A 14,902-nucleotide genomic window follows, 5' to 3' on the forward strand; every position below is an offset into this window, starting at 1 on the left:
ACCTTAAAAAAAGAAGATTTCCATCTATTTTTATCGTTTTGGCGGCATGGCCGAGTAGTAAGGCGGGGGACTGCAAATCCTTTTTCCCCAGTTCAAATCCGGGTGTCGCCTGATCAATAAAAAAAATTGAAATACCTTTGCTTGCTGATATATATATATAATATTATATATCAGTCGCCGGTCCTTGTCCTTGCCTAGCATAAACAGAGGAAATATATATATATATATATATAATATCAGTCGCCGGTCCTTGTCCTTGCCTAGCATAAACAGAGGAAAGGGGCTCGAGCTTCTGATACTTGCTTGATTTTAATTTAAAAAGCTGGAGGTTCTATAAAAGACTATCTTTGCGCCTCGGATTACAGGGAGGGTTTTAGTATAGGAAGGGTGGGGAGTTGGTAGTTGTGTAAAGGGTGGAAGAGACTTTGTCGGCTCACGAGAATTTATAAGTGCTCAGACATTCAATCAATATTGGATGAATAATTGGCTTCCTTTATAGAATAGATAAAATAAAAAGTTTTTATTTTTCAACTCTTCTATTCTTTTTTTTCGGTAACACCTAGGCAAGAATTTAATAGAAGGTCCCCTGAGTGTCTTTGTGAAATACTCGGGATTAGATCAAACAGTAGATAGAGATATGTGATAGATAGTGCTCTATCTTGATTGTATATTCTTATGCTTTTTTATTATTATAAATAAGATGAAGGGTAACAAAAGAAACAATAAGTCTTACTATTCCTACATGTTCCGTTAAGAGCATCGCCTTGATAATTACAAGAAAGTAACTGTAGATCTTGCTTGTACTTAATTCTTCCTAATTCTAAATAAAATCAAATATAAACTTGTTATGGGTAGGGTTATTGGATTTGTTCATCAATAGCCTTCATTCAGAATCCCTTTTTGACTCTGTGCCATTGATTACATTATTATTACTGATCAATAATGGAAGAATTTCTTCATATTTATAGAGACGGGGGACATAATTCACATGGATATAGTAAGTCTTGCTTGGGCTGCTTTAATAGTAGTCTTTACATTTTCCTTGGCCAAGTCATATGCATTTATTGTAGGTCAACCGTTAAGTTACAAATTGAAAGAAAATGAGCAGAACAGGGCAATCAATGCGCAGTGATCAATTGCGCACAATAAAAACATTCAACACAGCCTTTAGGGCGGAAAGGTGAAGAGGAAAGAGATGTTACCAAGATTGTTATAAGAAGAACATAGGAACTTTGATTGGCTTGATTCAAGTTCACTCAGAAACAAGCTTGATACGTAGGCAACTCAATCCAACTGAGTGCAGCTATTACCAATCTCATTCAATCTTAGTTTAATTATTGAGATAAAGTTTTTACCATTTACATTGGTGTCGTCTCTAGTTTGATTTCTTAGAGAAATCAATACTATAATTTTCTCAAAGCCCACGAAGCATGACAAGCCTCGAAGAACAAGTTTCTAAACTCACCTCTACCATCAACACCCTCCAACAAACAGTTACTTCAATAGAGAAGGAGAACCAAACTCTCAAATCCCAAACGTTCGTAACTGGTAGTTGTTTCGACCCCCACCTACGTGGCAAACGTCCATTACTAGGGGTCTCTATTTTATTCATTTAATCGACAAGGCTAAAGCCCAATTTGCAATACCATGGATCAATGTACAGGCCCATTAACTCATGTGTCTAAGGCTGAACCTTAGCCACATGGCTTGCCACTAATGTACATTGATTTATGTCCAGATTCATTTCTTATCAAAGAGATAATTATCAGTTGAAAGTTATAGTCTATCACAATTACTTAAGATACAAGAATACTTGAGCTACAAGGAGTCACTACTATACCTATATAAATACCAACCTATTTTTCATACAGAACTACGTTCTTGAGACTTGATCCCATTGATAATTTGAGTACGTAAGCAACCGCAAGGTACAGTCTCATCATTCCCCCGATCACCATCATTTTTCTAAATTACTTTTCTACGTTCTTCGTCTCTTTTATCAACACTTGATGTTTTGATCATATCTGGTCGAAACATAATTGGCGCCGTCTGCGGTTCTTATACTACACCCTTGATCACGCTTCGCGAAAAGTTATGACGATACCGAAGAGCTCAAGGTCCCGATGTGATTACTGACGATCATCACGAACATGATGGTCAAGGACAACTTGGCGCTGACAGCATAATACATTCTAATACTGTCGTTCCACCAATACGCCAAATTATTCAGCGTGAGGTTATTGCCTCTAACGATTCTCCAGTATCTGATGCGGATAATGTAAGTCATATGTCTCGAGAAGCACTTCTTCAAAAGTTAAAGACTGTCCGCAAACAGAATAATTACTACAGGCGTCATCTTAAACGACGCGCTACACTCGCAGATGATGTTGTATCTGTCACACCACAACGTCACACACGCCAACGACATAATAGTGTGTGGGATCGTTTAAGTGGTGAGGATGAGATTCGCGATATTCGCAACAGCCATCAACGAGTTAAGAGTAATGGGCGATGAATTCTCCAACCTCCACCGAGAAATCTCCACCCACTTGGTCACGTTCTCGGTAGGCCAAGGTACTGCTAATAATCGTCCGATTGCACCCCACGATCCTACAAATTATCGGCAAGTCCCGAGGAATTCAAGTGGCGAACAAAATAATGATCGCACTCATGATCGAAACCATCAGTATGGTGAAACACTTCAGTAACGCGGTTCTTATCATTCCGAACATTATCGCATCGAAAAGCCCAACGTATTCATCCACAATCATCTCGACACGAAACGATGAATCTTCGCCGTTTTCTTCTCGCTCGCTTTGCTCCCATAGGCGCATCGCGACTATAATCACGATCCAACAGATACGGATCTGATGACTCCTCAACGTGTCAGAGAAATGATTAAAAAAGCTCTTCTGGACAGCGATCCTTTTGAATCGACACTAGAAAATGGAGTCCGAGTTCTTTTAAACATCAAGCGTTGGTATGGTTTAGCGAATTACCTCCGCGCTCTATTCGTCGGTTCAAGGATTTAACCGAAAAGTTTTCAAGACGTTTTCATCATAATCTAAAACGTCCAAATGGAGTCCGAGTTCTTTTCAACATCAAGCAACAACGTGAGGAAACTCTCCGTAATTTTATCGCTCGTTTCCGACAAGCTACAGCTGAGATTTCTGAGCAATCCGATCTAATGGTGGTTTACGCTTTTAAAAAAGTTATCTTGTTTGATAAAGATGGGTTATACAACTCTCTTGGTCGGGATATTCCATCTTCCGACGCGGCGTTATACCGGCCGAGTTCAACAATTTATCAATGTTGAAGACGACACGGCTGCTCGAACTTCTCGTGACAAAGATAATAAAGAAAAGGATTTCAATGATCAGCGAAATAAACAAAAGAATTCGACTTTTGATCAACAACAACCCAAATCGAAGCCTCCGTGATAAGAAAGAAGACTCCACGAAAGCGGACCGAAAGCCTTTTTACTGATTTTGAATTAACTCCGCTTAATACCAAATATGCGGTAGTTTACGACAAAATCAATGATAAGAGTCTGCTCACTCCGCCGTTTCCCTTGCGCGACGACACTAAAACAACTCGCGATAAATCGTTATGGTACAAATTTCATAATGATTATGGTCATGAGAGACGAGAATTGTCTTTCTTTATGGGAAGAATTGAAAAGCTTGTGCAGAATGAGAAACTTGATCAATATGTGCAGAAGAAAGTAACAACTCAAGCTTTAACTATCACTGATCACAATGTCATTAAGGTTGGATATGCCATCATTGATTCATTGTTCAATACTCAGCGGAAAAATGCTCGTCGTTCTAAAGTCAAATATCTGTCTAATTCTTACGAAGTTAACGGGATCAATTTCGTGGAAGGTTTCTGCACATAGACTATTGAAGATGAACCATTATGTTTCACTGACCAAGATCTAATGGGCGTGCATGTTCCTCATTATGATGCTATCGTGATAACTGCGTATATCAGCTGTATGCACGTACAACGTATAATGATCGACACTGGTAGTTCAGCTAGCGTCATATTTTCTGGGTGTTATCGTAGTATTCCTTTTATTGATAACTTGGTCACCCCTGAAAATGCGCCTATCGTTGGTTTTGATGGTACCGCTACTCATTGCGTTGGAAAGGTGTCTCTCCCGGTCACTCTTATGCAGAAGAAAGTCAATATTGATTTCCTATTGATGGATTGTAAATCCCTTTACAATGTCATCCTTGGTCGCGATTGGATTCATTATATGGAAGCTATCGTCTCAACATATCATTAAGCCATCAAGTTCCCATTCAATAAAAAAGTCTGTAAGGTGCGCAGCGATCAACTGGCATCTCTAATTTGCCACGACAATGTTCTCGATGATTATAAGAAGCCCGAAGTTGTTGGATCTAACTATTCGAAGTTCCAACGCCAAATAAATAGCAATTACAAAGATCCGGGACCTTCAGTTTACTCTGCCAATAGAAATGTTAAAGGACCCCCGACAGTCGATCCACTTTTAGAAGTTCAAATTGGTCAACTCCCTGAAGAGACTACTTTTATTTCAGCCAAACTTCCAGAAGAGGAGAGACAAGAGCTTATTTTGTTATTGCGGAAGAATAATCATGTGTTTGCTTGGCGAATAGAGCAAATGCCTGGTATAGATCCTTCGGTTACTTGTCATAAACTCGACATTGATCCTAATGCAAAACCAGTTTGACAAAAGCCCCGAAGGATGGCCCCCGATAGAAAGATGAAAGTGAAAGACGAAATCGACCGTCTCTTGTCTGTTAACTTTATAAGGCCTGTGACTTATCCAACATGGATGTCAAATGTTGTCGCAGTGCCTAAAAAGAACGGCAAATTACGTGTTTGTATCGATTTCACAAATCTCAATAAGGCTTGTCCGGTTCATCCATATCCATTGCCTCGTTATATCCGAAATGGTCGATCTGACATCCGGTTTTCAGCGTTTGTCTTTTGGATGCTTATTATGGTTATCATCAAATTCCGTTATTCATTGAGGACCAAGAGTTCATCGTGCATTCATTACGCACCAAGGCATTTCATTCGCTACTGTAATGCCTTTCGGTCTGAAAAATGCTAGAGCCACATATCAAAAGCTAGTCAACACTATTTTTTCTGACCTACTTGGAAAGACAGTCGAAGCATACATCGACGACATGGTTGTCAAATCTACAGAAGCACCCGATCATCTTACTGATTTGCAAACTGTTTTCGACATACTCTCCAATGTCAACATGCGTTTGAATCTGGCTAAGTGTTCTTTCGGTTTATCATCTGGTAAATTCTTAGGATACATGATGACTAGACGCGGAATTGAAGCAAATCCAGATCAGATTCGAACTGTCCTTGAAATGCCTTCTCCGACGTCAAAGAAATAAATTCAACGACTTACAGGATGCTTGGCTGCCCTAAATTGCTTTATCTCTCGGTATTTTGATCGATGCCGTCCTTTTTTTCCAAACATTGAAAGACGCATCAATTTGGACGGAGGACTGTGAACTTGCATTTCGTCAATTGAAAGCATACTTAGTCCAACCTCCAGTTCTTGCCAGTCCAGCAACGGGGCAGCCTATAGGTTTGTATTTACCCGTCACTGATCATGCCGTAAGTGCCATCTTATTTGTCAACGGTGGCGATGGTCGTCATATATTCTTTGTTAGCAAGACTCTTTACAACCAAAACAAGATATTCTCGAGTGGAGAAAATTGCATTGGCCTTGGTTCATGCGCCCGGCGCGCCTTAAGCTTTATTTCCGGGACGAAGTCGTCAAAAGTTTATACCGAATATCCACTGCGAAAGCTTTTTGCAATGCTTTCGAATCAAGTCGCCTCGCTGAAATGGGAAAGTTACCTTAGCTTTATAGCATTGTGTTTGAAACTCGCACAGCTGAGAAAGGACAAGCTTTGGCTTCGCTAATGGCTGATTTTCCAATTGATGATATTCTTATGTCTGACGCATTACTAGACGAAGAGAATGTCGTCGACAACACGCCATTACCTCTTAGGGACGATGATTTGCCAAACTTATCAGATGTATCTGTTGATTGTTGGATTGTTTACACTGATGGTTCACATAATAAGTATGGCTCTGGTATTGGGTGTGTAATCTTGCAACCGAATGGAGAAAAAATTGATAAGTCAGTACGTTTGGGTTTTGACGCTTCAAATAATGAGGCCGAGTACGAAGCTGTCATTTGCGGTTTGCGCACTGCTCTTCACTTGGGGGCGACTAAGCTACAATTATTCACAGATTCTAAGTTAGTCGCTAGCCAGTTTGGTGGATCGTATGCAGCTCGTGACGATAGAATGGCGGCTTATGTGAACTTAATTCATCGAATTGCTTGAAATTTTGATTCTATCGAGATTATTGCGGCGTCCGGCGTCATGACGCGTCGCGACATCGCGGATTCTCTCACATATTTATCCGCCGCGCTTAAGTCGGATAAGCCTCGCCAGATTACCATTGAATTTCAAAATGAACCGAGTATCGATCTGTCCATCGAGGATGTGCGCGATATGTACATCACTCAGAGTTGTTTTTTCATCAAGACATTTTCTAAGGAATCACGCCATGCCAATTTGATATCTCCTGTGCTGACTCGGAAGCGCAAGCGTGATCTTGATAATCAAGCTATCATTGCAGAGAAAACGCTTGATCCACAACTTATGCTATCAGATGACCACAATGATCATGTCAATGATATTGTCTCAGTCCATACCGACGACAATCATGAAGCTGACAATGCTCCAGAGGTTCTTGATATAGAGCTAAGTTTTCCACTTACACCTTGTGACAAAGATGATTGGCGTCTTCCTTATATCACATATTTACATGATCACATCTTGCCTCCCGATCATAAAGTAGGTGATTGTGTCAAACGCGATGCTTGGAAATATTGTCTCATATCGACCTCAAACGGTCTGTTGCAACTTTATCGCAAAGGCACAAGTCTTAACCCTATGCTTCGTTGTCTCAGTAGAGCTGAAGGTTTGCTCGTCCTGGCGGAAATTCATTCAGGCCTATGTGGGAACCACTCCCGGGGGCGAAGTCTCGCTCATAGAGCAATGACACAAAGGATACCGGTGGTCGCATACATGCAAAAGGATGCTAAAAGCGTTTGTCCGAGAAGTGTGTTCCTTTGTCGAAAATATGCTAATATGGGAAATCTTCCAAAGAACGGAACTTCATCCAATCTTGAGCCCTTGGCCGTTTGCAAAGTGGGGTCTTGACATCGTCGGTCCTCTTCCGAAAGCTCCTGGCAGTGTTCGTTTCTTACTCGTCGCAAACGGATTATTTTACCAAGTGGGCTGAAGCTATGCCCTTAGCCCGGATCCAGGCTTCGGATGTTAAAAATTCTTATGGCGAGACATTGTTTGTCGTTTCGGTATTCCAACATCATTGACTTCCGACAATGGCAAACAATTTGATGCTGAAGAAATTCGACAATTTTGTTCTAACTTGAGGATTAATCACAATTTCTCGGCATCATACCATCCTCAAGCTAATGGACAAGTTGAAGCTACTAACAAATCCATTCTTGCAATGCTCAAGCGACGACTTCAACAGGCTAAAGAAAATTGGGTTAAAAAACTTCCTGCGGTTATATGGGCTTATCGAACCACACCTAAGCATTCAACTGGATTTTCTCCGTTTAATCTTGCTTACGGTACGGAAGCGGTCTTGCCTACAGAGTTGATGACATCAACCACACAAACTTCTAACGTGGAATTGGAGTCGAATGATCAAGCACTTGCTCAGGCCAAAGCCTTGATAGATGAGACAAGAGATGTTGGTCTTCAATAGTTAATTCGTTATCAAGCTGATATGAAACGAAAATATGATAAGAAAGTTCGACTTAAAGTGTTTGAGAAAGATGACTGGGTACTCTGTCGAAAGACGAGGTTGATAGATTCCGGTAAATTTGGAGAAAACTGGATAGGTCCATACATCATAGATCGCCCTGCCACCAAAGGATCTTATTTTCTCCGAGATTTAGATGAGAATGTTCTCGATAAGCCGTGGAATGCGTTTCATCTGCGCAAGTTCTATAAGTAGATTTTAGTTGTGTTTTTTCCATTATCTTGGAGAAATAAAATAATACAATATTTAGTTTGTTTCCAGTTCAGGCATGTATTTTCCGTTGTTATCTTTGCATTTTTTAAGACTCGGTAATCAATAAAGAAGCGGTTCTTTCACTTCAGTTCCAATGGTATGATTTTGGTTCTAGCGAACCTTATAATCACTACAACAAAATCTGGTGAAATTACCACGTTTAATTTCATCAGTCTAAGTTGAACGTTTTTACGCTCGCTTAGTCGTTACTATCGCTACAACAAAATCTGGGGAAATTACTACGTTTAATTTCGTCAGTCTAAGTTGAACGCTTTTACGCTCGCTTAGTCGTTACTATCGCTCCGATAAAATCTGGCGAAATTACCACGTTTAATTTCAAATCGATCCTAAGTTGAACGCTTTTACGCTCGCTTAGTCGTTACTATCGCTCCGACAAAATCTAACGAAATTACCACGTTTAATTTCGTCAGTTTAAGTTGAACGCTTTTACGCTCGCTTAGTCGTTACTATCGCTACAACAAAATCTGGCGAAGTTACCACGTTTAATTTCGTCAGTCTAAGTTGAACGCTTTTACGCTTGCTTAGTCGTTACTATCACTACAACAAACTCTGACGAAATTACCACGTTTAATTTCGTCAGTCTAAGTTGAACGCTTTTACGCTCGCTTATTCGTTACTATCGCTCCGACAAAATCTGACGAAATTACCACGTTTAATTTTGGCAGTCTAAGTTGAATGATGTTATGCTCGCTTAGTCGTATTATCGCTACGACAAAATCTGACGAACTTACCACATTTAATTTCGTCAGTCTAAATTGAACGATTTTACGCTCGCTTAGTCGGTTACTCGCGCTATGTCAACATCTGATGAAGTTACCCCGTTTCGTTTCGCCAGTTCTGCGTCGGAGCATTTTTTTCGCTCAATCTAATTTTGCAAGCTTAAAGTTAGTATTGGGGGCGTTTCATTCTATTTCGAGTCATCTATATAATTCAACAACATTGTCAATTTTCCACAGGTATATTATCTGACATCACAATGATATTCAATTGCCAACACATACTTTATTTTATTAAAAAAGAAATTTTAGCTCTATGGTATTACAAACGCACAATCACATGATCATTGGTTTGGGCAAATCCAATGGTTCCTTACAAACTTTTCGCATATACAACTCGTACAAATCTTTGTAATTCATCTTCTCACGTTCAAGTTCATCTCCAGTTTCTATTAAAGTCTCTGTCAATTGTCTTACGAATGATTCACAATGTGCCATTTGCACGTGATCTTGGCCAAGCCGCTCGTTTAAATCTCGTGTAAGCCATTACTACTTCATCTTCTTCGACTTTCGTTTCAAATTCGTACACTTCATCCATCTCAAATTTCTCGAGTACTAGTATTTTATGTATTTTCTTAAGCGACCATCGACGCGGTTTCAGGTAGTCACTGTATCTGTCACCTTCTTTCAACCTCACCAAGTCTGCGATCGTCATCGAGTTTTCTTCTCGAGTATTTTTCGCCCATATAGTACGGTCATTTCTACCTGCAAAACCCGGTCGATTGCTTAAAAACCGGATTTATTAACTCCAGTGAACCGGGTCATTTTAAGGCAAAATAGGTACGGTGCCCCTCTTTTCCTGGCGCTGCACCGTATCTTGTTTGGTTGTAACCTGTTTCCTGTTTACTGGCGCCATCAGTATGGCCACCTCACCATCTTCTCCAGCCTATCTTCAGAGGGTCTACAAACAAACCAAAGTTAATATGTTTTTGTCGCCACCTATGTTGACCCTTACAAGCCAAGGTAAGGTCATTTTCTCTATGGGCAAAGACGGCGAGATTTCTTTTTCGCATGCTCACTGCTGATGGAAACGACCCATGAAAATCAGCACCGCCATGCATTTTTTCCCCACCTGGTTTCTCCGAGTCAGCGAGAGAAATCTCCCTCATACCACCCGAGCTCCCCACCTAGACAGGTTGAATCTTCAGGGGCCAAGGGGTGTTTGGTGATATCTCCTACTCCCGCAGGCTTGATGAGTGAGATGTTGGGGAGTACGCTTGCTGCACCCTCTACTGCTGGTTCTGCAGACAACGTAGCTAGGGAACGGATTGCTATGGCGACTGAAGGTCAAGCTAGGGTTTCTCCACTTTCAAGGGCAGGACATTCTAGTGCCCCAAGTGTGAGTCATCAAGAGCCTACAGTGTCAAAGCGAGATATATGAGAAGAGCTGATGGTGAGAGAACGTACCTGATTGAGACGAAACACAGCGTTCTAGAGCGGCAGTACTATGGAAGAGGACGAGCTTTCTGCGACTTCAAAACTTTTCTTGCCCACGTCTGTTGGATGAGCGTAATGGTTTTTTCTTGAATTGGGATATGCGGCACAGCACTTATATAAGATTTTGTTGAGCTGTTCTTCAGTACTGGTGGGATTCTTTGCTAATCCAACTTCATCCCTAATCTCAATTCTTATCTCCTCCACATTATTATCTCATCCGAACACTTTGAGTCCAATTAGTATTTAACTTTCTTTGATTACTATTATTACTATACTACCCCTACATTTAATTTCAAACGGTCTATTCCTAGTATCGCTATTCCTTGCACGCATCGTCGTAATCAACTTTCATATTGTTACGTGATGCGTTCGGTACAGTTTTCGGCCATCAGTTTATTTTGCAATTTTATTTCTGTGCATATTTTATTTTATTTTTTTTCAGTGCATTTTTCGGCCATCTTTTATTTAATTACGTTCCGTATATGTTAGTTTGACATTTTTTCGTTCCAGATAATTCACGATTTTTTTTTTCGACAATCAGTTTTCTTATCATTTCCTTTCGCACGACACTTCGTTATACATTCCGCTCATTTGTCTTCTCTTCTTTGCCATGTGAACTTTGTTCGCATGACAAAGAGGGGGCGGTGTTTCGACCCCCACCTACGTGGCAAACGTCCATTACTAGGGGTCTCTATTTTATTCATTTAATCGACAGGGCTAAAGCCCAATTTGCAATACCATGGATCAATATACAGGCCCATTAACTCATGTGTGGCTTGCCACTAATGTACATTGATTTATGTCCAGATTCATTTCTTATCAAAGAGATAATTATCAGTTGAAAGTTATAGTCTATCACAATTACTCAAGCTACAAGATTACTTGAGCTACAAGGACTCTCTACTCTACCTATATAAATACCAAACTATTTTTCATTCAGAACTACGTTCTTGAGACTTGATCTCACTGATAATTTGGGTACGTAGGCAACCGCAAGGTACAGTCTCATCATTCCCCCGATCACCATCATTTCTCTAATTACTTTTCTACGTTATTCGTCTTTTTATCAACACTTGGTGTTTTGATCATATTTGGTCGAAACAGTAGTCCCGCATCTAGCATCAACGCAGTAGATTATGACACCAGCTTGCACATCAACGAACTATCTCAGTGACTAGACAAATCGACAGAGAAGAAGGACAATGCCTACATTGTCTAGAAAATGCTCAATTCTTACAGAGCATCTCCTTTTGTAGCTGAAATCTAGGAAAAAATTTACTGATTTCATCCAACCCGCGACTTCATCCAATCAAAATTCCCCTTATACAATAAAAGTTCTTGTACAGGACAGCATATAGCTCGTTACATGCAGATTCTCACACGTTATAGTCATAAAGACTACGATTATCTTCTCAATCGATTGTTCCCAGCAAGTCTAGAAGACGGAGCGTTAGACTAGTTCGATCTACACACTAGAACCAGATTTAATCACTAGCTTTAGAAAGTTAACTGAGAAATTTTATGCAGAGTTCATTCATAATCGCAAGAAAAAGAGCGACTTTGATTCCTTATTTCAACTCAAACAATCAAAATCATGCCCTTTTCTTCATTATCCTCTCTTCAGGTAATACCATTTTGCTCATGTGGGAGATGTTATTACGTTTTTACCCTTATGTATATCTTCGAAAATTTGACTTCTCTCTCGATCTATTCTACTCATTACATTCTCTCTGCACTTAGAGACGGTGTCTACTCTAGGTTACTAACACCAATAATCTTTACTAGTAATCTGCCACGTGCTACACATGTTTTATTTTATGCATGAGATTTGATTATTTGATTTTGGGTGGGGACCAGGAGAGATAATTTTAGGAAAAATAAATAGTTTCATTTTTTTGGTTAGATGGGGCCCACAAATTAGGAACTTAAAAAAATATAGAAAGGACAAAATGTGTGGACACCATGACGACTTATTGGCTCACTCCTATGCGCCTCATTATTAAGTAGTAAAGATTTCACATGTATGAATGTAGCACAATATAAACAAACCAATATTGATACAAAATAGAACTCTAAAATAAACTAGGGTTGACAACATATATCGCTCATTTACTATATGCTGATGATTTACTATTTTTCACTTAAGTGTCCTTAAGTGAAGCAGGTGTTCTTAAAGATATTCTGCATGAGTACTGTTTGGCCTCTGGTCAAAATATCAATTTTGATAAATCTAGTATCTATTTTAGTAGGAAAATACATGTTAGACATAGATTTTTTTTTTTTGAGAAAATACTGGAATATGAGAGAATTTTCAAATAGAGATAAGTATATAGGGGTACCAATTTTACTCACTAACAGCAAGACAACTGATTTTGATTACTTGGTAGATATTGTACATAATAAAATAAAAGGGTTGGAGAGTCAGGCTCTTATCTTGAGCTGGCAGAACAATTTTGATCCAAGTTGTAGCTCAAGCTGCACCCCTTTATGTCATGACCTCCTATTCCGTCCATATATCTGTATGTGACAATATAGATAAAGTGTGTAGGGAGTTTTGGTGGCATGGACATGATGAATCAAAGAGTATCCACACTATTGAGTGGGATAAACTCTACAAGCCTAAACCCCTTGGATGACTGATAAGAGTCCAAAACTGTAGTTTTAACCCTTTAATAGTATACATTTAGGCCAATTATGTTTATAATAAATAAGAGTTAATAATTTTTACGTATTTTTGTGTATTTCAAGTCTTGGAATAAATTATATAAATAAATACGTCACTTTTGCAAGAGAAATGAGTCAAATTGATTGTTAGAGAAGTTCTATGATTAAAGCCCAAGTTTCAAGGAGAAAAAACATTTTTAAAGCCTAGTCAAAGCTGAAAAGTCAAAGTCTTTGTCTAAAAAAAAGGAGGTTTAAGCTATTTAGTTATTAAGAAAATGGGGACCGAGTTAAGGGCGACCAGTAGAGACTTAACTTAAGTTGCTTCTTGATCCTATGTCCCTTTTAGTTCCTCTATTAGCAAAAAATAGTAGGTAAAGATAGTTTTATCTTTCTCTTCCTCTTTTCTTTCCTATTTTCGGTTTAATCCTTCACTGGAGAACAGTGTGAGTTCGACTAGGAAAGGAAGCCTCTTGTTCCTTTGTTCTTGTTTTGTCCGTTAAGCTGGTTTTCCTTATTGCTACTCCTGGTTCTGCCATAAATAGTCCATCGGTTATGGGAGTACAGGGATCCTAGTGGTCTTTGTTTGTAGCTGAATCAAGTTCACGAAACACTGCTTTGAGAAGGTTTGAGACTCATCAGGTGGATGGGATAGCGGAAATCCCAGCAAACATTTTAGAGAAAGGTGTCTCTATGTGGAGTGATTATGTGGTTGGTTTTTTTGTTGAAAAACGACTACCTTTCCCTATGGTTAAAGCTTCTCTGGCTCAGCAGTGGAAGGTTAAAGGCAGCTACTCTATATCCACTGATTGAGAGCTATTCTATTTTAAGTTTAACCTGGACGAAGATAGAAAACAAGTATTGGAAGCAAATCTAATATTTATAGCAGGCAAACTCTTTGTTATTCGTCAATGGTCTCAGGAAGTAGAAGCTCAGAAGAGCAAGATAACAAGCATCCCAATTTGGGTAAAACTTATGGATTTTCCTAAGGAACTGTGGACAGATGAAGGGTTGGGATATATAGCTAGCTTAATTGGTGAACCCTTGCGAACTGATGAGGCAACCATTGAAAAAACTAGATTGACGTTTCCAAAGATATGTGTAGTAGTTCCTATAGACTACGAATGTAACAGTTCGATTCCAATTAAAATGGGGAATGAAATAGTTGATATAAAACTTGAATATCCCTGGGTGCCTATGTCATGCACAGGTGTAAAATGTTTGGGCATAAGTTTTCAAGTTGCCCAGCTCGGCCAAAACAAGTTTGGCGAGTTAAGACTGTAAACTGTGCAGTGAATCCACATGAGGTAGCTCAAGAGCAAGATGATGCAACTGATGGTGGTTCTAACTATGCAGAATGTGAGGACGAAGGGGCAGTGGAAGTGCAAGGAAATGGTTTGGTCATTTAACTATGTTCCACCTTCTGATGAAGGAACAGGCAGTCCTACGCAAGTGGCCCAGAAAAGAATTATGTATGATGCTCCTAGAAGGGAGAGTATGACTCCAGTCCAGGGGGGATTAGAAATTGCGATTCATACTCTAGTTGTTTCTTATCAACTCCACCAGATAAACTTGGAAGTAAGCCACAAGGAACAGTTTCTGAAGGAGCAAAATGCGTTTCAGGTTTTGGCGGACAGTGAAGAAGAGATTGCGGATGATATTTCTGAAGGAAATCCTGTAGAATTCTTCACAGATCATGAGCCGGTTAAGGAAATGGTGGTGAAAGCTAAAACAAGGGCACAAAAAAGAGCATAAATCAATGAGATAAACAATGAGGTTGGAAGTACAGTTCAGAGTAAGCAAGCTTAGGTCTCTGAGAGGAAGAAGAAAGGTAGACCAAAGGGGTCAGGTAGTAAGAAACATTAAGCATA

General features: G+C 39.6%; 1 non-coding gene across 1 annotated transcript; it reads left to right on the forward strand.

Annotated features, from left to right (window-relative positions):
* Positions 1 to 40: 40 nt before the first annotated feature.
* TRNAC-GCA (transfer RNA cysteine (anticodon GCA)) lies at positions 41 to 111 on the forward strand. The gene has a single exon. It is a non-coding gene; the product is annotated as a tRNA-Cys (tRNA).
* The last annotated feature ends 14,791 nt before the right edge of the window (positions 112 to 14,902 follow it).

Source organism: Coptis chinensis, chromosome 5 (assembly GCF_015680905.1).
Source record: "Coptis chinensis isolate HL-2020 chromosome 5, ASM1568090v1, whole genome shotgun sequence".
Classification (NCBI taxonomy): Eukaryota; Viridiplantae; Streptophyta; class Magnoliopsida; order Ranunculales; family Ranunculaceae; genus Coptis; species Coptis chinensis.